General features: G+C 43.7%; 1 protein-coding gene across 1 annotated transcript in view; it reads right to left on the bottom strand.

The window, feature by feature from the left end:
• lrp4 (low density lipoprotein receptor-related protein 4) overlaps positions 1 to 24,732 on the bottom strand; it is a 105,922-nt gene that overhangs the window by 60,066 nt on the left and 21,124 nt on the right. The gene's annotated exons all lie outside the window — the stretch shown is intronic.

Raw genomic sequence — 24,732 nt, 5'->3', positions numbered from 1 at the left:
TCTGGGGCTCTGCGTACATTCAGTATAACCAACTTTCAAAGCATTTTGAAGAGTCCTTGGCTGCAGAAATAACAGAACACATACAGAGCTGCAATGCACTCAGTCAAAAGAAAACTGATGATTATTTTGGTGATTAATGATAAGAAGTATTCTCAGGAAAAAAATACCAAATGAATAAAATATTGATGGTTCCAGGTTTCCAGAGCTGAGAATTTGCTGCCTTTCTTGTCATGCACTGTAGTAAATTTTTAAGATAAGATATTTAATGATGTCATCACCTTTCATGACAGTTTTCTGATGTTTTATGAACAAAATCCGATTAAGAAATTAACGACAAATTAACTGATAATTTATCAACTATAAAGGCAGCAAACCAGCCTAAATAGGAGAACCATCTTGATGCTGAATGCATTTCCACAATAGAGAGATGTTTTTTTAGTGGTTTTAATATCCTTGCTTTGGAAAAAGTTTAACATGCGAGTCTTAATTCCTTCCTCCCTCAAACCCCTTTGATATAGAATAAAGTAAAATAAGCTAAAACAGTCGTCTCGTATCAAGTCAGCGAGGCCAAGCCTTTCAAAGTCTTTCCGCTCCCAAAATGACAGAGCAATTAAACTTTTCAAGGATATGTGATTGTGCAGCTGAAACGCTGAGACCGTTTCCTTTCAACACACATGCCCTACTTAAATATCTAAGCTGTGTGGTGATACAGAGGCTGCCTGTTGCTTTCACCTTCTAATATATATTGTTTCTACCGTGCGGGGAGTTTCACAGGTCAGTTTTTTGCTGCAAGTCACATCGAGTCTTGGTGACTTTACACCTTTAAGTTTAAAGTAAGTTAAACAGCAACAAAGTGACAAAAAAAGCTATGACACATAACAATAATTCAAAATGTAAAGTGTGAAATGTGTAATAGAGGAGGATTTAGAAACAGGTGTGAGGAGCAGTTAAGCCTGACTTGTTTTAGCTCCTGAAGAGTGTGGAGGTTTAATATATCTGTGTATATGTGTGTGTGCATGTGTGTGTGTGTACACATGTCTTGTGATGTTCCCAACTGAAATCCTTTGTGATAAGTAGGATGAGCGTCTTTTAAAGGCAGCAGAAATTGATTGATTAAGTAGATTTTCCCCTGAACGTTGTTCCTCAACCTCAGAAAGCCTGACAGTGAAACATGGGACTGCTGCTGGACTGTACTGACACTAATGATTAACAAAGTGATTGATGGCTTTTGTGTGCTCAAAACTGATAATGTACTCAATTCACTCATCTGACAGAAAAATCACTGAGGTGTGACTTAAGTGTATTAGTTTTAGGTTGTTCCTTTTAGGCTAACTGTATCAGTGAGATCTACAATATTGAATCTCCATTCTGTGGACTCACACAGCCTTCCAGTGCTGAGATAAGTGACGGCGTCTGGCTTATGAGCACTTTAAACAAACCCAAAAGTTAAACCTTTATTATGAAAACTGTAAAATCAACAAAAGTAAGTAACATACTACAAATGTACATGCAGTAATGTGCCATTCTTTGAGAACACAGTTGAATACTGTAAATGCTAATGCCATCAACTAAATGTCTCAAATGAAAACTTTTTTTTAAAAAAAATAGCAAGTTAATGTATAACATGACAGTATAATACCGCAGTCACCATCTTGAGTGAGCCCATTATTCAAATTAGCAAAATCACACTTCATCAAATCACACTATGTAATTTAACACAAAAAATAAAAAAAAGCAGGGGACTGTACTGGCATACACTTCAGCAAGCCAAGCAGGCAGCTGCTCCGATTACTCATAAACTCATAAGCAGGACTACAGCGATTCATCGAGTAACCTGATCACAAAAAATCCTCAATTTTTTTTTTTTGCTTCGATGCTTCTTTTAATGCACGGCTCTGTAGAGCTCACTGTGTAAGTGTGAGAGTTTCATCCAAATTTGTGACTAAAAATAGACCTACAATAGAAACGTATTTAGGAGCCTCTGAATACAAGGTATTACAACATTAAGCCCAAGCAAGACTGATAACGCAAAGGCAGCAGTGATGATGCTGTCATAGTTTAACGTGGATCTGTCTACACACGAAAGGCGAAGAGCAAACAGGCAAAGCCGTTACTGGAACGGTGAGCTCAAGTGGAGTGAAAATGTATTTTTTCTAGCACCCAAAACAGCAGCACTTGTCCCTGTAATCACATTAAAACCTTTAAAATCAGATTTTAACCTAAACTCTGAATGGGGACATGCCGAAAGCATGGAAATTAGTGTTCTTATTGATATAGAGCTCCAGAAATTAAGACATGAAATAGTAATAAACTGTTTATGGAAAAATGACATCAAAAACACTAAAATAACAATACAATGGCAACTAAAAATATGATAGTATTCTACTGTAAAGCTCAGAGTGTACACAGCACAGTACAGTAATATTTTTATATGCAAACTACAAGAATAATAAAATCTAAGGTGAACTGTAAGATGCTAGAAAATTCTGGAGCTTCTGGACATTTTTGCTGCAACACAAATGCATTTTGATTAATTAAGCACATCAAATATGAGGCAGTAAGTAATCTATCAGTTACTGGCCTTTTATGTCATACACTGTGCGTCTGTACACCAATAAACATCGGGTATCCCAAAATACATTCACAGTCAATCACACACACAGGGTCTGATTTACTACCACACAAAAACAAAAAAAACCCCAGAAAAGACACCACATCTTCAGACACATCACAGCAAACCATAACCAGGACAGGAAATAAATAAAGGTTTCCCATTTTGCTCTCACTTTGAAGCCCATTAATGACCATCTGTGTGTATTTGTGTCTGTGTACGTCTGTTTTGCTGAAGCTGGCCTGCCGCAACAAACCCAAAGTTTCTTGGAGCGCGCATGTGAATGTGTGTGTGTCTGTGTGTGTGTGTGTGTGTGTGTGTGTGGTTCCTGGCCTCCTCACAAAGGCATCAGTCAACCCAGGAGGGCCTGGCAGAGAGAGCTCAGTAACCTTCAGATCCCTCCCACAGCACTAAATTAATGGCCTCTTTCTTTTCATTTCCCCCTCTCCTTCTCTTTCTCCTCATTCTTGTCTTTCCATCATCCCCTCTTCACACTTTCCCCTCAGTTGCCTCCCTTATTCCCCCCCCCCTCTTCCTTACCCTTTACTCCAGAACTCCTCACTAACACGAGGGGGGTAAACAAGGATGGCGTCATCCAAGTCTTCCTGTCTTTAAAGTTGTCTAATTTTCTTGCACACTCTATAATTCCTACAGTCCGCAGACCGAGGGGGACTGAGAGAAAGACAGGGCTATCACAGACAGACTACCTGTCTGCTGGACAGACTGAAGCCAGAAATTCCCCATGGTGCACTCCTCAGTGCAACATGGGTCGCTCATACTGCAGAGTTCTGGATTTGCAGCCTTAAGCTTATGTGTGTTTTATTCAGCTGTGGGTGTAGGTTTGCACTGAGCTAAATTAAAGTCTGTGAGCTGGAGCAGGAGTCTTGTCAACATGAAGCCACATCACAGGCCGTGCATTTGTCAAACATACTTTAAAAAGCATAGGTCACTGGCTCCAACCACAACCAAAGAAACTTTAGAGTATAGCAGGAAGCAATCAAGTCATCAAATCTTCCTCCTGTGAACTAATGTGAACATGGACCAAAAGGAACAGGAGACAATATTAAAATATATATTAAAAAAAACCCTTCTTGTGGGTTAAATGCCAATAAGCATAGCAAACATTCATAGGTTATTCCTGTAATCGTAACTGCAAAACCGAAAATCAAGGAATCAAAAAAGATCTTGATGTTCCCTGACGAGACGGTAACGGGTAAAAGCTCGCTCAGACAGCGTACAGCATGACAGATATCTCTTTCATACGGAGAGCATGAACCTAGTCAGGAAACAAAGAGGGAATCATCACCCCTAGATTGTTATGTAAAGCTGCAGACGGGGAAAAAAAAAAAAAAAAGCCACACAAACACAAACAATATCACTATGCAGTGGCCAGGCCTAGCAGGCCGGTGCTTTCAAGAGCACCAGCATGACAAGCCTCTGATGAATCACACAGATAGCAGATCACATGCTGGGCTGTCTTTATAAAGACAGCGGCTCACTTTGAGTTGTAGGCACAAGTTTAGCAACAATACATCATCTGAATAAAGGCTGAGGAGCACGTACAGTGTAATCACCTGAACTGCGAGTTCAGAAAACTGGCAGCAACAAGTTTCAGAGAGATAGAAAGCTCTTAGAGCAGTATCAACTTTTTTTGGAAATTCCTTGATCTTATCATACTTGTAGATTTTCAAAAGCCTTCCAACAAAGAGAATCTGGATTTGTGTGTCTGTGTGTGTGTGTGTGTGTTCCACAGGATCATGCAGCAACAGCAGCTTTGCTGTTTAGCGTTAAACAAGGATAGATGTTGGTCTAAAAATGCACACGTGGATATTTTTAAACCATATTTTGGTCTGCGGCTCGGTTTGTCAGTCATTTTTGAGCAGACAATCAAACTCTCCCGTCACCTGCTACTGGTAGAGCCCAGCATTGAGAGTGAGTCAGAAAAAAACCTCAAGCAGAGTAAAAAAAAACAAAGACCACCAAAGATCCTCCACTGCTGGTCACTATAACCTTAAACTGTCTAAACAGGCCTGGTGTAGAACAAGACAGGTGGTCCTCAAAAAGGTAAACACAGACGCCATCCCACAAACCAACCTGGGTACCATGTTTAAACCCGACCCGCCTACAGCAAGAACCAAGCCCGGAAGCTGGCATGGCACAAGAGTCTCAGATCTAACCAGGTGGTACATTCAACCTGTGTTTCACCATTTTACAATTTGCTGCTGTTAAATAGTTCACCGACGAGTGTGAAGGGTTGAAGGGAGAGCAGTGGGGCCAAAACACACAATGGTAACCCAGGCTTGGAGAGCGGGTGGCCACACGCTTTGAACAATGTCAAAAGGCTACCAGTTAATTAGGCGTGGACCTCCCTGGAGTCTACCTGGAGGGTCGGAGCTGCATCTTTCTTACAGTGTGTGAGTGCACGGCTGTAAAAAGTGATAAGCGGGAAATTGGGTTCGGGCGGAGGGATGGGGGTCGGCGGGAGTGAATCATCTGACAATGCGAGGTGTAGGACGGGGGCACAGAAGGAACGAGTCCAGTCTTTTGTGTGTTTTCTGTCTTCCTGCCACCCTTTCGGTGTCAGGAAGACACCGAAAGGGTGTTTCGAGCTGTAAAAGCGTAGCCTGAGAGAGAAACAGCTGCGACTCAGCATGTCAGCAACTGTTCAGCCCGAACCGTCCCAAACACTCAGCTGCACCGTGCAGCACTGCACACTGAGACACAACTGGCGTCCCGGCTCGCTGTCAGCCAACAGTGCCCGGCATTCGTCACTTCTCGCTGTGTGAAGCTGCTGACAGAATGAGGCGCCTGACTGCTCACGTACACGGAAAGGCTGTTCACCTGCAGCGATTCTCATACATGACTAACAGAGAACAAAAGAACCGCAGCGCTGTTCTGGCTTTCTGAGGTATTATTAAAATGCTGCGAGCCATAAATACTGTGGCCCAAATAATAGACAAACTTCATTATTAGAATATCCTGACTGTTTTAGACCTAAACAACTCATCTTTAACAGATAACATTTCTGCAGTACGCAATCCTTGGCTCAAAAGCTGTTATTTTCCAGGATATACAAGGAATTTCAAGTTTTAATTTGATCCCACCTCACACAGGAAAGAGCACCACTGCCATCTTCTATTTAAACTGGCTTAACATTGCAATAGAAAAGTTAGTGAAAGAGCAGAAATCAACCTTAAACACTCTACAGATTTGAACAGATGGTTACTTGGTTTAAAAAAAAAAATGATTATAATTTGAAAATGTGTCAGTGAGATGAGATCAGAGGGGAGAGGCAATATTTGCTGCTATAAAGTATGTCAATTTTGTTTCATTCATTAAAAAGGAAGTCTCTTTTGTAGAACAGATTGTCTGTGTAACAAGCTGTAATAAACTGACAAATCCATCCAGTTTTTTCCTGCCATGTAATGACCATAAATCAGAAAACTGGTCCCCTTTTTTGGCTCTGCTTTGGTCCCGTCCACTTTTTTGTCTGCTCGGTATCTTTCCACTGTTTGGTTCTAGACAGGTAGCTCATACTTTTGCTTTTCTGTAGCTGCTAGTTGCTGCTGAAAACACAGTTGATGACAGTAGTAAAACCAAACCACACATTAAATGCTCCATAAAACCAAAACAATAAGCTTAAAAAGTTGAAAATGGTTCAAGAGTTGATGATGATTCTCAGAGAATTTATTACCTTTCAGTTTTTAGACTCGTAGAAAGAAATCGATCGGTGATGCGTTCATCAATATAAACTACACAAACAGACTATCAGCCCTTTCTCTTGATCCTTCACAGCATATGGAAGCTGTAAAGCTGCTACCAACACTCAAGGAACACATTCACCAAATTCCCTGTGGTCACGATGGCTCTGGGTTATGCTGACCTGGCTGCATGATGCCGAACAGCTCATCGTGCCTGCCTGTCCCTCTCCTTACCATCGGCTCATCTCCACCTACTAATTTGCCGACTGTAGGTCAGGCCGCCCTGATGTGGCGAGCTGGTAACCACAGCAACACATGTTGAGTCGTGCTGGCGTAAAAAAAGACAAGTGTAGGGGAACAACATGCTTGAGCAGTCGTACACAGGCAAAGCTTTATAAGAGGGGGAATTCTTAAAATGCTTCCAATATCCAGTTTGTGCACCCGCATATGTAAACAAAGTACCAGACAAACAAGCTTAGAGTTGATGTCAAATCTTCACAGCGCTGCTTAAAATCTTTCTGGACAGCTGCGTCATCACAAGCTCATCCTCCCGGTTTGCTTAGTCACGCACAAAACATACACACAAACACAGAGTGAACCGGCTGAAAGTGAGGCAGCTGGTCCAGCAGCGGGGGTCTTTTCACACCTGCTCATCTCAGACTTTCATTAAAACACGAGGCTTATCACACTGCAGCTCTCAGTCACTTTCTTATAACGTAACTCAGCAAGAGGGTGTGTGTGTGTGTGTGTGTGTGTGTGTATATGTGTGTGTGTGTGTGTGTGTGTGTGTGTGTGTGCTAGCCTGCCTTTAAGGCCGTGTTAACACTCCTGCAACCTGACTGGAGACAGACCCTCATTTCTGCACACTACATGCAGCATTTGATCCAAGTAAATAATGCCAGTCATGCACACGCGTACACACACACACACACACACACACACATGCACTCCCATGTACAAATGTGACCCAAAAGAACATGGGAGGATATCGTCCTTTAGTCACTTGAAATGAACAAACAGCATAATTGCATGCACAGTGATACATTATCCTGTTGCCGGTGAAGGTTTAAGGGTTTAAGAATTAAAGGCCTTAGCAGGAAGCTATGTACAGTGTACACACACACACACACACACACACACACACACAGAGTCATGCAAGGCCAGCCGGCAGTCTCTCTCTGAAGTCACTTCAAAGATAAAGCTAACTTGGCCGGGGATGAGTGGACGGCTGCTGAACAGGCATGTGAGTGGACATGAGGTGGAGGGGATACATGCAAGTTTGTTTTTATTTTTTAATTTAAAAAAAAGAAACAAAAAGAGAAAAGTAGATTTTTTTAAGAGGAGTTAAAGAGAAAGAGGGATGAGTGTGAGTACTATATGCTTCACTTTCCACTACTGTAACCCTCCTCTGATGACTCTGGCTGCTGCACACTGCACTTATGTGGTTTTGGGACCCAATAATTGTGTGTATTTGTACATGTGTGTGTGCGCGCTATATACAGGACTTGAATGAAGGATTCAGTATAATGATCAAAGAGAAAACACATAAAAGATCCATCAGGACAACTTCTATTTCCTCCATTTTCTGTGCTGGAAAGCTGTTTTGAGGCTTGATGGGAAACCGGATGAGTGTTTTTCCACAAAGATGGCACGTGTTGAAAGAAGCTGATGCTGATAATAAAGCTGTTGTACAGAATGGTGGAAGCATAGTCAAGGCAGAAGAAGAGCTGCAGGTCTGACAGTCCTAGGCCTGTGTGGGAGGACTCCTGTGGTGTTTTTATGAAGAGTGGGTGAGAAAGCAACAGTGTTCTGCATGGAGTCAGAGAGGAGGGCAAAGACACAGAGAGTGAACATTTGGTTGGCTGGTTTAAAAGCAGAAGTGTGAACAATTCCGCTGAGATGAAAAGGATGCACAAAAGAAGGGGCACCCACAGTGCTTCAAATAATTAAAACAATACAACAAGATGCTCTTATGAAGATAATAATAATCAGCTGCCCTTCCACAGTGACTCTCGATGGACGCCATCGCCACGAGCAGCTAGCGATAGTAGTCTTTGTTCTCCTCGGCAGCCTTGGTCAGCTCGGTGGAGCAGCTCTTGAATTTGCCGCAATCCAAGTTGGTGCAGTTGGAGTGCATCAAATCATTGATCCTGTGTGTGTGTGTGTGTGTGTGTGGGGGGGGGGGGGGGGGGGGGGGGGGGGGGGGGGGGGGGATTAAATGAGATTGCAAGTATAAATCAGACAAATAAAGCCTAGGTGTGGGAAACACTGTCAATAATCTTCTATAACTAAATGAATATGAAGAATTAATAAGTTCTGGACTGTTCCTTGTGTCTACAGATTAAAGAGCATCGTTGCAGTCAGAGTGGGAGACATTTGGAGCGTAAAACCGTGTACAGGCTTTAGCACAGAAAGGATTGTTTGAATGTGCGTGTGTCTGTGTGTGTGTGCATGCATGTGTCAAGTCCGACAGTGTAAACACGGCAGAGCTCTGAGCTCTGCCTCTGGCTGTGAACACTACGCTTGCTGGGTAATGTGCTGAGCTAGCACTTGGTGTCCAAGCCTGCTCTAATCCACAGATTGACTCTTTGGCCAACTGACCCCCACCCCATCACCACACACACACACACACACACACACACACACACACACACACACCAAACCCCCCCAACAGGGGCCTCTGCCAGTGATTCACAGGTCACAGCATCAAATGAGCCCCTCTTTCCTTTCTGAGAAGAGTTGATTTTCCAGTCTAGGTTAAATTTTCAGTTCGCTTATGCTGTCCGAGTTATTCAAACCGGAATACCCAGTCCAGTAAATATGTGGTTTTACACTAATCATTCTATGTAGAGGTCCTCCCTACGGGTCTCTGAGCTCACATTATTAGCTGTCCATTAGTCAATTCAACAGTTAATCTACTGGCATATTTTAATTATCATGGTTCCCAGTTTCGCTCCCAAGTACCCACAACCGTGTTCATTTTAAATCGGTGCCTTCGAGCCATTGGCTGCCTAAAGAACCGGGGACTGTTGGTTTCAATAATGTATTAAGAAAATACTAAACATTCTGGAGTACCAGTTTCACAGCTGTCCTGACGAAGTAAGCAGTTCAGAGATTGGACTCTGGCGGCGTCGGATGTGTTTCAGTACCGTTTGACATCTTTCAGATGAAAAACAAGTTGTGACACTCACAAAATATTTGCATAATGACAGCTGATGCCAAGACAAGTTAGGACAGGAGGTCAGAGCCACTGTCTGGCAATTAGGGACAGAATCAGCAATAAAATCCTGCCAGTGTTGTGTTCATGGTTCAGACATTACTATGCTAAACAGAACTTTAATAGAATAATAAAGAATATATCTATACCAACGTATGCAAGCCTCAGAAGGAAACCTTAAGGCTAAACTAAGTGGCCCATATGTATTAAAAATCACTACCATGTTCCCAGCTGGTAAAAGCTGTGGACCTCACTTAGCTCAAATGAAAATTAAACCAGAGTATAGATAGAATATATGCAGAGAAGGTAAACAGGCTGTTTATACTCAGAAGTTTGAGACTTTTGCTCTGCTTGTATGCAACTAGAGTCCAGATCAAGTCCAATCCAGTTGCGTCACTGTCTGAGAGCTACATGAGCTGCCTGTCAGGACAAAAATGTCTGGCCTTGACCCTCCGTGCAACACCCCCAGTTTATAGAGATCAGTGAAACTGAATCATCAAACTGTTCACACAAATCATATTTTACCCATGCCCTATTTAATTCCGCCACTGTACACATCAGAGCACCTGAATAAATTACAAATGTAGCCAATGCCAGCTAATTTTGTCATCTGTACAAACACTCATTTGAGCTGTGTAAAGTACCAAACGAGCACAGTGCTCTCGAACAGACTTCAAGGCAGTGCCTGATGCCAGATCAGTATTAGCAACTCAATTTTGTCCATGTCTGTGAATGTGAACTCACACTGAAGGGATAAGTGTAATAAGAGGAGATTATTCCATGCGGGCAAGCTGTAACTCACTTTATGGGCTTTGACTGGATGAGGAGAGCAGGCACTGGGGTCCAGCTCTGTAATATCCAGTTATAAACTGACGCAGCATGAAGGGCTCTGCTCCCCAGCTCTAACCTCCCCACGCTGGCACCAGACTCTCTATGATGTTAACATTTGGGATTTGGGGCAAAAATTGGGCTTGTAAAATTTCAGATCTCTGAGTGAGAGTTTGCCAGATTCCGTATATTGACCTCTTTGTTTTCTCCATCAGTCCAACAGGCAGCCATTAAAGTGAGTTGCTATATGAGGAGGCCGCAAATAAGCACACGCAGACACACACACACACACAGAGTCTGGCAATCAACTCTATCCAATTACCAGTCAAGATAGATTTGAATACAGCTGGGCTGATACTGGAATTTTAAGGCCACTACTTATTATAGAATACAGAAGAATAATAATGATGACAATACATGACAGGATTTCTCCCACACAGACTTTACTTGGGCAGGTCGCCCAGATATAATGGTCTTTTTGGTGGTTTAGTTCAGTAATTTTTTTTCCATTTTTCATCCGTCCAAGAGAACACCACTGGCTTTACTAGACAACCATTCTATGCTCTTATTTTGAAAGTTTAGCTCAGCAAGCATATTACCTTCCCGTCTAGTGTTTCCATACTGGCAGGCTGACCAATAGCCGGTCAAGATATCATTCAACTTCCTCTCCAGAAAGTCTCTCCTCCAGCCAAGGAAATGTCTAGTTACTAGTGAAATGAAGAGTTAAATGTAAACTACACAGGATATGTAAAAATCCCACTCTTACTATGTAGGTCAAACATTTGTTGACAATATCAGCTTTTCTCTAAATTTTATTTGGACTCATTTTCTATCCCTTTCCACCACAGTGATGCGCATCATGAAGTTATGAAACATGTAAGACACCCACCCCGGACCCTACGGGACAACAAAACCCTGAAACATTCCAGAGGTGGTGGGAGTGGAGAGTTTTTTTAGGGCAATGGGGGTGGAGGGATGTTAAATTGGTGACTTGGAAAGCAGAGGCTTTCCAGAAGCAAAGCGGACAACCTGTGGTTGGGGTTGAATTCTTTCCCTCTCTGGCTCCTTTTAGAAAAGGGGAGAAAACGGCAAACACAGACCCCTCCATTCAGAGTAATTTATCCCTATGGCCAGGCCTTCTTTACCGGCAGCAATAGCCCCCTTCCGGGGCTGCCCAGCAGGATGCCTGCGAGTGGCGTGTGAAACTCTCCTGTCTCCTTCAGCTCAAAAGGGAAGGATGAACAATGGCCCTCACCAGGCGCTGGCTCTGAACAATTCCTCGCTCGGCTTCGCTCTCCGCTTTACTTTCTCCGTCTCTAAAAGCAACCACAAGCTATTCCCGCAAAACCCACATTCCTTCATCCAATCTACTGTCCGTCAGCGGCTGCTTCCTTCACATGAGCCATTTTCTCTTCTCCATTTATGTTTGCCTCTCCTTGCTCTCTTACCTGAAAATCCTCGCCTGTATTGATGCCATCCATTTCTGTTTGCCTCAGATTTTCTCATCTCTCTTGTCGGTTAACATGAAGTGAAACACTGAATCGGCACGAAGGGGAGCAGGAAGCTCCCCACATTTTTTGTGGGTTCTCAGGACCTTGTCTGACCCTCCCACTGACCCAATCATCAAAACATGGGCAATTCACCATCACCGTGTCTTCGTCCAACCGTCTTTCCACCTTTGAAAAAGCCCTGCTGGATCTTTCCAGCCTGAAGGCGCTTGGATCCAACTCAGAGACTGAGCGAACAAAGCAATTACTGGTTTGATCAGAAGCATACTTGCCCAGTACAAAATTACAACTGATTTTGATTTACTGTACCCCATGTGAGATTTCCACAACACATGGAACCCAACAGTGAAAACAATGGAAATGAGTGTGGACAGTGAGGCAGTTTTGAGCCATTACAATAAACTCCGTAGCATGTCTCTTTCCGCAGGCAGAGGATGTTAGAGAGCAAGCTGGGCCACAGCGGAACATGTGGCTCATCAGTTCATACGGCGACTCTCCAACTGGCTCCAGGCTGAGAAACAGGCAAACTGCATGTCAGTCTGATCAATCAAAAACAAAAAGAAGTGTTTCTGAACTCCTCTGTGGGAGCCAACAGTTAGGAGAAAGAAATGTGGACAGTTTCCCGACAGAAAGAGCCTCAGAAACAATCTGCACAACTCTTGCGGGAAGCCATTTTCTCCCCAGCACTCAACTATTCACCAGCGGCTCCTACAGAGCTATTGAGCATTCACCAGGCACCTCCACATCCCCGACAAGCGCAACAAAAAGCATTTTAAAGCAACACTCCCCGCAGTTCCCACACTATTTCACCTGTCAAATGCTTACAAAACAGTTGAAGAAGGCCAAATTCTCCTCAGGGGCACTACAGCGCACCTCTTGCCAGCCTCGGCCCCACTAAAGATGTTACTTCTCTTAAAGAAAGAATACACTATAAATCTTTCCCACCTACTATTACGAGCAGCTATTCTGAGCCTCGAGGCCCAGACGGGACCTTCCACCTTGACAAGCCTCACCTTAAGTAGAACAGGAAACCTAAAGAAAGCATTTCCTCATGGAGCCAGACTCCCAGAGCAAAAGGATGAGTCATCTCGGGAATGATGCTCAGGAAATCAATACAAACCAATTGCCTGTTTGAGGAAGGAGACAACAGAAAAGGCAAAGAAAGGGCAGCGCTAGAAATGTGTTGGGCTGTACAAAATTAGAGGCATCTGCAGAGTCAGAACCTTGTCCAGCTCATTGATCATAAACTAGAAAGATGTCAGGGTCTAACAAAGAGAGTAAGAGCAACTGGCATCGATCATTTCCTCAAACCTTCGTTTGGAATTCATAAGAACACGGCTGATGATACAGTCAGCTTCCAATTCAAAGGCAGTGTCTGCCTGCACAAAACTCACTCATTACTCCTCTTAGGCATGAAACAGGATCACGAGAGAGAGAGAGAGAATAGTACACTTCTGGAGTTCTAACTTGCTAAATCGAATGTACTTAACTCCTGAGTGCATATGCACATATTACATCCTAATACCTAAACGCTGAGAAAAGATGGTCTATATTTTTAACTTCTGATAACTTGTGTCTGAAAAAAGAGGCCACCACCTCGTACCTCTCTCCCTGACATTTGATTTGGTGACGATTTCTCAGTAAATGTGCAGCCCTCAATTTAACAACCATAGCAAAACTCCCACTAAACATACTTTTTCAATTTTCCACTGTGTGTGTAGGATGGAGAGGTACAGCTTCACTTAAGCTAATTATAGACCGTCTCTAACTGGTTTTGTTGCTATGCTGTGCATATTCCATTGGGGATGTGAGAGCGTTTGCTGTATCTAAACTAGAAGAAAAAGCAAAATCTGTTCATGCAAATTCAATTTTAAAAAGTAGATGCAGAGGTTATTAGCTCATTTTTAATAATGCCGTTCTGAAAAAAGGCAGTCACCTGAGCTTCTGTCCTAACTCGTGCTACCGGATCCTTCTACAGCGCCACATTTCGGGTTAACTCCGGAAGGGAAGTTAAACATGACAGAAAGCTTTTGTCGCATGTCTGGAAGCAGAAATGACAGCAGCCCACTCTGCTGCCCTAATAAACCTCCCGCTTAAATAGACGCTGCAAATATTTGCTCTGTCAGTCTGCGGTGCTTAACCTGCCACAGCCTTCACATCACATTGCAGTGAAGATGTGAGTTATGGAGCCCCTGAGGCTGGAGAATAATTACGCTCCAGCATTTTAACAACTGTCAATAGAACATCAACACCCATGAGAAAGTGAAAGAACAATGCCCATCAGAGTCTGATTTGTAGATGATGCAGGCATCAAATTAGAACATAATCCTGTTCTTCGATTTAAACTCCCCACCTCGATCAACAATAAAAGTAAAAACAATCAGGAGTGTTTGTGTCCCACGCCGTTCTCCGTCATTTAATATCTGCCTTGGAAGATGTGGTCCTATTTTAGACTCTCATAAAAGCAAAATTTGGATGTAACTCAATAAATGTTAATTTGGCCCAGGGCATTTCAGAAAATGAAGACATCAATCTTCATGCGGGCCCCCCTCCCAGTCAGCGTGTGACAGCAAATTCAACAGATCGAGTCATCACCCAAAACAGCAGCAGTATAATGAGAGCAAAAGACAACGGGAGGGAGGGAGAGCGCGAACAGCGCGAGAGGAGAGTTTTCCCAACTTCACTCTTGTTTTAAAACCCAGGGCCCTCAGTTCAGTTTTACTAAAATTGTCTCTAAGAATTACAGGACCAGCAGAGATGCCACGAGTCAGAACAGGGCGATCGCTAAAACTAGATCCAAATGGAACAAAAACAAAAAGGAAACAGCAGCAAAATGTTTCAAACAGAGAAACAATTTGGGCAAAATTAATTGGAGCAGAAAAGAAATACAACATGACAAGTATAACCAAAACTGTCTGACTGCCTCATTTCTCAGTGTTTTTCCCCAATAAGACCCAAGTTATAACGACCTACTTGATAGAAATATACCAACTGGATCTAAAAGCTTGAATCTTTCCTATGAGCATATGAATTTTTATAAATGCTGACAGACAACAATAACCCCCTATCCCGCAATAGTGAAGAATCCTTAAAAAGATTCCTGGATCCAGATCGTGATCTGGATCAATGCCAAAATTTAATCACTTCTTCCTCTTGTCATTTCCAACCACTCCACAAAATTTCATCGAAATCCGTTCATAACTTTTGGAGTAATCTTGCTGACAAACAAACAGACAAACCAACGCGACCGAAAACATAACCTCCTTGGCGGAGGTAATAAGGAACCCTTAAATTATTTCTCCCTGACATAACTACTCTAGCAACTGTGATAGCACAGACTAGGTTTTTGTCATATCATACAGTCCACAATAACACCTGGATACATTTTCACATGATGAAAAAAGGGCCATCTGATAATATCAACAACATAGTGACCTCATGCATTTACATTCCCCAGCACACGTCCAAAGCGTCTGAAAGCAAGAGCCACGTGTCAACTCCAATGACGATTTAGTACCCAGAAAGAGAGCTGCGCCAATAGTGATTTGGGTACAAAAAGGTAAAACCCCCAACAAAGCAAAAGGTTCCTGATAAAGGTGGAAACCCCTCTAGGCAACGCGAACAAGGAGATGCTGGCGGCTGGTGATGGTGTGACACAAATATAAATAAATGACTCAACCGAGCATCACCGGAGCACTTGATAGTTGCACTCTATTTGACAGGAAGAGCAAACGGTGGATGGAAATCACTGATGTTCTTACACGGTGGAAAATCAGGGCTTTAAGCAACCAATTAGAAAGCTCGACCCAAGATACAACATCCCAGGTAGAAAACATTTTTCAATTTCAGGTTTATTATGTGACGATACTGTGCAGGAATTACAAGGTTAAACAGTTATCTGATACTTTTACTTAAAGTTTCCAGGGAAAACACTACCTTAGGCTACTTTTGTGCTTACATTTGACTTATGCTGTGTCACTACTATTGCACTACAATGCTGAGAATTAGGTAGTCAGTCATCAATGATAGTAGCTCACTGGAAAAGGGAGCTGGGGGCTGTTTCCCAAAGACTTCTGTATGACCAGAGTTTGTTAGGCAATCAGAGGAGCTGCCCCACGCTGGCCATTAGAGAGAATGCAGGTTTAATACACTTTTGAAATGGTTTCAATTTTCAGACCGGGAACTTGGATTTACCTTTGATAATGTTTTTTTTTTTCTTTTAAATCTGTGTGTAACGTCATGAATCCTGGCATGTCAGGTGCTAATGGATTCACCAAACTGATCCGAGTCCCAGCTGAGTTTCTGCTATTTGCACGCAAAGCAAAATATTTTCCCACGAGCTCCAGCTGCAAGACGGGAAGTTGAAGGTCATTCTTCATCATTTTTATTTTTGACAAAGCATCCACATTATGAAGCACAACATGTCTGTCTTGCGGTCTTCACATCTTTCATTTAGATACATTTGTTTCGGTCTTAGCCATAACAAACTATGCCTGAGAGACAGCCTGCCTTTGGACAAACGGAGTGACAGTGTAATATTTTACTCTCGCTCTCCAGACACATACACACCTCAATTATCCGCTCTGCACTCTACTCGCCGAACCTCCATCTCACTGTCCCAAATCTCTTTATTCATGCCACAGTTTCCCTCCATTCCTCCTTCTTCTACTCCCTCTCTGTTCCTCCTGAAGCTGACTGACAGCTCTTCCTGCAAGTGTGTTATCAGTCCTAACGGATTTCAGACACCCTTGATTAAAAGAACGGCCCTGTCTGGGCCACTTTGACTCACACACACCATGCAGGCAGAATGATATGGCCCCGACTGGGAGAAGAAAGAGATGCTGCCTGAGGTCTGATCTTAGTGCCGGGCCTGCTTGGGCCTGCCTGCCAGCTTAGATGTCTGTAGGGTGCTGGCCACCATCCTGGAGAACACACGCTCCAAAACACATAGAGCCTCCCTGTTCCCATCAGTGAGCTGAACGTGGCATAACAATCATTTGTTAAGTGAAACTGTAATAATTGCCTGTTATTGTTGGATGACACAGTGTGTGGGGGTGCTGCAAAGTTCGGAGAAAAATGATAATCATACAGAGTACGCTGCAGAGCATGTTACAAAATAGGTCGGGGTTATAAATCGTGACTGAGTTACTTTCAAACATATTCATTTTTTCCACTTGTTTCTATTTTCTTTGCCATTTGCATCATATTTTCATTGGCTGGCTGTCAGCTTTTTTAGTTAAGATATAATTCTAAACTGAAAATAGCTTTTTGTCTCTTCCTGCTGTCAAAAGCTGCAGACAAAGCTGCTTCTTTTGTCTGGAAGAAAAAGACACTGAACATGACCCCCAGACACGCCTAAAGAATAAAATCTGTAATGATTAAAGGACTCTTGAGTAAATCATTGGCTTAATTTTGGTTACAGCATTCTCTGAAGTTTCCTGCAAGGTCTGGACTTACTTCCATCCACTCATGCATCAAAACACACATGCACGCACGCACACACAACATAAACATGAAAATGCAGGTGTTAGCACTGACAATACTAATTTTTTACTTCTGCACTTCTTCTATTACACTTTCCACCACCCTCCTGCGCGGCTGTCACAGTTCGTACTGCCGTGTTTCTTCCTCGTTCTGCCGCATTTGAAGATTCTTCACACAAAACAAACGCAGCCCACTTTAGAAATAAAATGAAAGGGAAAAAAACAAGACGATAAGTGCAGAGAGAGTTACAAACCACTGCGCTTTGGAAGAGAGGAATGTGGAGGAGGAACACTGGCAGCGATAGCTACTGATGGAATATTCTAGACTTTGATTAAAGACGGAATCAGAGGAGAAACATCGACTTTCTCTTTTTGTTCTCCTTCTTCCATTCTGCCAGCCTCCGACCTCCCCATCCCTCAGCTCAGTTTTTTTTTTTCCTACTCTTTTTTTTTTTTTTAAGTGGAAGAAGTGAATGAAGCAGAGGATTCTGGGGAGGCAGGCATGTTAAGAGATGCAGAAAGGAAGCCTTTTCATGACTCTGCAGTGAGCTGGGAGATCAGATGTGTGCTGAAAGCAAGCATCATGTATTCACTGTAACAGCATCTGGGGGTGCTAAACAGAAGGAAGATGATGGTGATGAAGGGGGTGGGAGAGGAGGCTGGGGACATAAACAAATTTGCTTTCTTTCTTTGCGTAAAGATGATGCCGTTTCCTCTCCGACAAGCTTTTTTTTTTTGAGAGATATTTTAGTAAGGAGACTTTGAGGCAGAGAGGTTTCAGCAGGATGCCGGCATCATTGCTGTTTTTCTAAAGAAAAAAAATAAAAAATTCTTTTGTGGGTCTCTCCTTCCTGCCCTTTCTTCAATGACAGAACAACATCTGCGGCTCCACATTCTGCCGACGCACAAAAAAGTTGAGACTGGGAGTGATGTTTAATGAACAACCCGCTGATCCTCATCAGACCTGCAGGCAGATGAGTTGAGAGTTGTTAAATCTCCTCCTCCCCTCTGCTGTCAACAACCAAACGACAAACAGAGCTTCTTTTGTGTAAGGGGGGGGAAAAAAAAAAAAAAAGACGATGAGACTGACCTCCAGACAGGCCAGGGGAATAAAACCTGTAATGATTAAAGGACCTTTTAGTAAATCATTGGCTGCTTTGCACGGCAAAACCCTCTCAAGTCGCCTGAAAGACTGGTGAAAGTGGAGGCGGAGGAATAGATTAAGAGAACGGCGAGCTTTTCTTCATCTCTCTGTTTTTTTTTTAAGTGCAACAGCCAGTGAAATGATATGTGCTTGAGGCTCATTAAGACGAGAGGGGCTGGATTCATTTAATCTCCCTGTGCTCACAAAAAAGCTCACACACTTCACAATCGATCAGCTGTGGCCTAGGTCCTGATGGCAAAACAGACGGGCATACACACACGCATGCACACACACACACCCACGCACACGTGCGTGCAGCTCTCGTTAGCTTAACAAAACTGCCACATTGGTTGTTCTCATTAAGTGAAAGACAGACGGACGTGTGATGTTCATTTAAGCTTTAAGACGAGGATTTAGATACACTCTCCCTCCTTGGTTTCATTTGCTTGCCTGACATCATGCTCCTGCACTTCTGATCCGATTAGGATGTTTGGAGGTGTGCAGCACTGCCGCAATGAGATATGGATTAGCAGCAGCTGAGGATTCAGGTCGGGAAGCATACATCAGACTGAACAGAAAAAAAAAACATTCAGGAACAGAAGTTCAGTTTAAACTATGAAGCAGTTGTGTGCTCGCTAATATCACATCAGATAAAGACATGAGACAAGATCAGCACTGCTAAAATAATGAGATTTGGGAATGCAGCAACATTTCTGCAATGGAGTCCAAAGGAACAGGAAAAACCACTGGCTCTCCAAGGCTGCAAACAGACCAAAGCTAGACCAAACTTTCAGGGAAATAAAATGAAAAACACCTAACTGGTATAATTCTCACAAAACTAAGGAAATAACACAAGTAGAGGTTATAAAAACAGCCTGGGGGGTGTCCATTTGGACTACAGATCTAACACGCACCACACCCGGCTCTTGGTTCATTATCACACACAAGCAGGACGCTCAGGTGTTTAACAGGCGTCCCAGTACGATGTGGTTCAGAAACCAAACCCGCGGATTAAGGAAATGAAGCTGAGGCCTCTTTGTCTGTCTTCACACTTCAACACTGAGCTGGGAGCAATTAGCCACTTACGGCACTTGTGGTGAAACACACACACACACACACACACACACACACAAGACTGACCAAGAAACACATGTTCTTCCTCTCATATCTTGTATTCACGATTTCTCCCTGTCCGATGCACACGTACACCTCAGGTCTATCCCATTACAGGAGCCCCCAGGCCCAGCTTGCAGGCTGAAAAGCCCAATTTGTTTATTCCTCTGGGGATTATGGGGAGGGGGACAGAGGGTGAAATGCATCTAACAGAGCGCAGGGGCCCCCTCAGCCAAAGCTCTTTAATTACTGCTCCTCCTTGCCACCCCCCACCCCCCCATCCCTCCCCAACACCACAGCCTCCCGGAACTCAGCCACAATGAACTTGAGCTACAGTTAACTGCACAGCCGCTCTCGGGGCGTGTGCGTGTCCATGTGTGTGCGAGAGCAATACAAACAGAAAAGGAATAAGAGAGATCGCTAGCAAAACTCCCATCCCCCATAAAACTCCCTTCCTCCTCAAAGCATTCCAACTTTGCAGATCCCAACACAGAGCAGTGAGCTGGGACTAAACCAACAACATCCGGTTTATCCCACCAACACCACCACATCACCTGTATATACACCTGTGTCAAAAGCAACAAGAAGACGCTAGTAGAGTCCAAAAGACACTGCCAGCATCTTTTGTGTCTAGAAAGGTTGTCTATAAATAAATTGCAGCTGCTTAAACTTTTTCCTCAGTGCAGCATCTCTCAAAGCTGGCCTGCGTCAGCCAAACAACCAGCAAGATGGCCTTGTAATGGGCTAATAACGAGGAAGATTTTGTAACTTGCTGATCTTGTAGACCTTAGAACGGTTCACGCTTGCTTTGCTTTCAGTTTCTATAGCTCTCCTGTTTTTTTGATTTGGCACATTTTTACATCAGATTCTCTTCCTGGATTTGTTTCACTTCCTGGTCTCAAACCGGGGATCTTTCACGTGTTAAATGTATTTAACCACTACACTATGGTGCCACAGACTAACTGACTGACAGATATTGCATGTGTTTTTACGATCCATTTGAAACTATTAGTGACTTTTTTTAATGACAAAAATTGTATTCTTAATGCTGCTAAAACGTATGGCACTTTGTGCGTTACACTGCGTATAGGGGAGCATTGTAACACACACGCTGGAGCTCCAAAACTGACATCATTGAGATAAATGTTGCCAGTAACAGATTATATAAATTTTCCTCAACATCCCCTGTAGTCCTGTGCTGTTCCCACAATGCCTGGTGGGGTACCAGGGCTCCCAAACAAAAGCCCCCAGGCAGCCCGGACCACAGTTAAACATGTTAAAGAAACACTGGAGGAACTCTTTTTCTTCTTTGTGCACTCATTTCTGTGTATTTCACTCACTCTATCCCTTTCTTTTCCTCACCACCAATAACAACCTCCCCTCACATGAGGAGGTACAGACGAGAGGAGAATGAGACGCTTACTCACAGAGGAAAGAGAAAGACAGAGGGCGAGGGGGGCAAAGGGTGTCGGTGATTGATTAGAGGCAGAGGAAAAATGGTTGAGTTGTGCATAAAACACAAAAACAGCTAGAGATGACTCTATTCACACTCATTAAAAGAGCACCTTTCAAAGGCCTCCTTCCCACACACACATATAGGAAAAGATTGATTCTTTTCTTAAAGGCACTGTCAGCAGGAAAGCAGGTTTTTTTTTTTCCTAGAAAGAATCCAAAGATTCCCCACCGAAAAACAAAATCTCAATCCAGCTGATTTTCTTCTTGCAGGCAAACTCTAAATATAGATCTTGACTCTGATACAAAGTTTATCCATCCATCCATCCATCCATCCATCCATCCATCCATCCAATCCTCTTCCACTGATCTGCGGGGGGCTGGAGCCTATTCCAGCTGCCATAGGGCGAGAGGCAGGGTCATAAATGGGATGTTCTTTTTTAAACACTTTTATTATTGTTGCTATCTTAATAATTCTAATTTGGGTGATCTTGGTCAACATTTTGCCAAAAGCAATGGGTAAACCTACTGCTACTGTTTTCATCTCATATGCCTGCAAAACTGTAAAAAACAAAACAATGGTGACCTCCTGTCCCCAGGCTCTCAGTACATTTCTGATGATGAAGAAATGAGAACAGGTGGCCCAGTGGCTCCAGACGCATGGTCACGCATGTAATCATCATGACAAGGGGATTTGGATCCAGAGCAAACAGCCATAGGAAATATGATATCTCCTGACATCATGCTTTCACAACGACACGTTTTTCTGTGCCTGAGCCCACACTGCAAATACATAGAGGTGGTTAAACTTTTTTAACCTCTAGTTATATCATATATTCAAAATACACAGTATTCTGAGGGATTTTGTAGGACAAACGGTTGGTGTTAACTTCTGTGATTGTTAGGGGAAAATGTAAAAATAATGCCCTGAGAACTCCTTGGTCACTTTTTACTCCTACAGCCTGGCAGTTATTTACGGTATACAAACTTCATCAACGTAAAGTCCAAGGAAGAAACAATCACACTCCTGCCCCGACGAGTACTGGGAGCCAAATATGAGGACGAGACTTTGGAAAAGAAAACGGCTTTCTGGATTTTATCATCCAGCCTCATCCAGACTCCTCTACTTCCAGCTCAGAGTCCAGCATCTTTAAACTTAATTAACTAAGCTGCCACTGATATTGTGTAATCTGGTTTGTAGCTAAAGCTCAGCTTCCCCTCAACTAATCCCCTCGTAACGGTTTGCCTTGATAACCTGTTTCCTTCCTCTCTTCGCAGGCCCTTTGGCCTTTCCACTCTTTCAGTTGGTTTGTCCTGCCTTCTGCAGCAACTGGACCTTTAACCTTGGTCTATTTGTTATTCTCTTCAGTGTTCAAGTTCCTCCTCTCTGACCCTGGCTCAAATATTCCTCACTTGTTCTCAGTGTGTCGTCAAAGACAAGAGACCACAGTTTTATAGCACAGGCTATGTTTTTTCCTCATCGGACAGACATGTGGTAGCCTCCAGTTTAAGGACATCTCATCCTGACGCCGGCAGAGTAGGCCATCTCTCTTTTATTTGCCTCTTCAGTTACAAGAGAGACGATTGTTTAAGCAGAGCTCTGTTCCAGCCAAGCCCTGCTATAAATCTGGGCTGATTTACACTGCAGCAGCTTCGTGGATAAGGCCGTGGCTTTGGGTATACACTGAGATTTGATGGGTTTGATGGTCTGACAGGGAATGCAACTCAAACAGTGTCAGAATTTCAATCAGAACATTAATACAATAACTGCGCTAATGTTGAAGCGCATGCAAGCTGATGATCTCAGAAATAATGTGTGTTTAGATAGGCTGTGGTGTCAAAAATCTTCTATATGGTTGCATGTAATGTGCAGTTTCATATATATATATATATATATATTTCTTTATTTATTGTCAAACCACCCAATATAAACATTTGAGCTTCCTACTAAAATTGTATGCATCTTAGCCATCAGGGCATTTGTGGAGCTGGTCAGCGTCCTGGGACGAGCTTTGGGATCAATGGGCCTGCCAAGCGGCATTAGTCCTCCTAGCCCACAGGGTCCGTCTCTGCACACAAGAGTGCAGGGACTTTAACTCTGATCTTATTTATGTGCACACAAAGGGCAGCACAAGGGGTCTTTTGGTGGGGCCTGTTCAAACAGAAGGCCAATGCGGATGGCTCTTTAAGGGGGCCGGGCTGCATTGACTCTGGGGAAGAGAGAGTGGCTGACAGGTCAGTCTTAAAGCCTTAAAAAATGGGGCCGGGATCAGGGGGTACCGAGGAAGGGGAGAGAGAGGGAGCCACAGCCTTCTCCCTCTGCTCCCCAGAGACCAGAGGGGGCTTAGAGACAATGAGTCTGTGCTGTCGAGCTAAGAGGAGCCAAGAGTGAGTGCTGGTTAGGGCGACGTTAAGGCAGGGAGGCTGACTGGTGGGACACAGGGGACGGATGATCTAGAAAAAGGGACTCCACCTTGTCCCAGCTGTCGCAAAACCCAGCACAAGCACGCATCATATCTCTCCAATGCTTATGCCTCCTCAGGCTTCGGTTCCCTGTGCCGTGCTAAATCAAGAAGTGATCCGGCCCCTCTCCAGGCTGGCAGGGCAGGCAATGCTTTGGGGGATGAAGGGCAAAAGATCAAAGCCCTCAGGAGAGGAACACAACAGTTCCGTCCAGCTGGACGCTTCACTCCTGTCACCTTAGTGTGGGGGTGCTGACGAGGGAGCTGTTTAGTGGGTGGGGGTGGGTTTCAGAATCATAAACCAGCATGGCACCAGGTTGTATAGTATGTGGGTGTATATGTGTGTTTACGAAGGGGGGGGGGGGTTGGCTAAAGTCAGATGTGACACTGTGTGAGCCAAAGCACAGATCTGTCACGGCTGCCATTGTTGCTTAGCAATGAGACGAAGACAAGGAGAGAGATTGAAGAAAGAAGTAAGCGGGGGCAAAAACTATAACGGGAGGAAGAGAGAAGAGGATAGAAAAGGAGAGAGCGTGGAAAGAAAACCTCAAAAAAGATCAACAGAATAAGTCGAGAGCTGGGTGCACGTGTTTCTCAGCTCTGAATCCTAACATACCCACGTTCCTGCATCTTCGTGCACGTGCCACGCGCATCTGCGCATGTGCTTGTTTGCGTGCTCAACACAAAAGGTTTCCAGATTTATCAAGCAACACAAAAAGTTGCCCAGTCATTCAATTTATGGCTGCCACAACCCAACCGTGACCCCTCACCCCACGTCCACTGACCTGGAAGTTACGTCCATTTGGGGGCAGCCATTTCCTAAGTCTATAAAGGAGGCAGCGGAACTGAAGGAGACTTGGGGGGGGGGTGAAAATGGAGGGGCAGAATCATTAACTGCCAGCACAATGACCATAGCTGTGTCCGAATCCAACCCAGTGTTTTGGAGAGGTCAACCTCTAAAGATCTGAGAGTCCCACAACCAGCAAGACAGAGCTTTCACTAAGGGGAAAAACAGGCCTCTGACAAGACTACAGACAGAGGCAAAGAAAGTCTATAAACAGCTGGCTGCTCACAGACAACAAAGGAAGAAACTGCCAGAGGCACCCTATGGTTTCCAACGAGTTAAAACTGAGCCAAATTGGATGAGTTGCTGCTTTGAGAAGCATGCATGATAATTCTGGCATATCAGATGCTGAAATCTGGACAATGACAT

The sequence above is a fragment of the Archocentrus centrarchus genome, unplaced genomic scaffold, assembly GCF_007364275.1.
Source record: "Archocentrus centrarchus isolate MPI-CPG fArcCen1 unplaced genomic scaffold, fArcCen1 scaffold_90_ctg1, whole genome shotgun sequence".
Lineage (NCBI taxonomy): Eukaryota > Metazoa > Chordata > Actinopteri > Cichliformes > Cichlidae > Archocentrus > Archocentrus centrarchus.
Note: the sequence above shows the minus strand (reverse complement) of the source record. Positions and strands in the feature narration are given on the sequence as shown.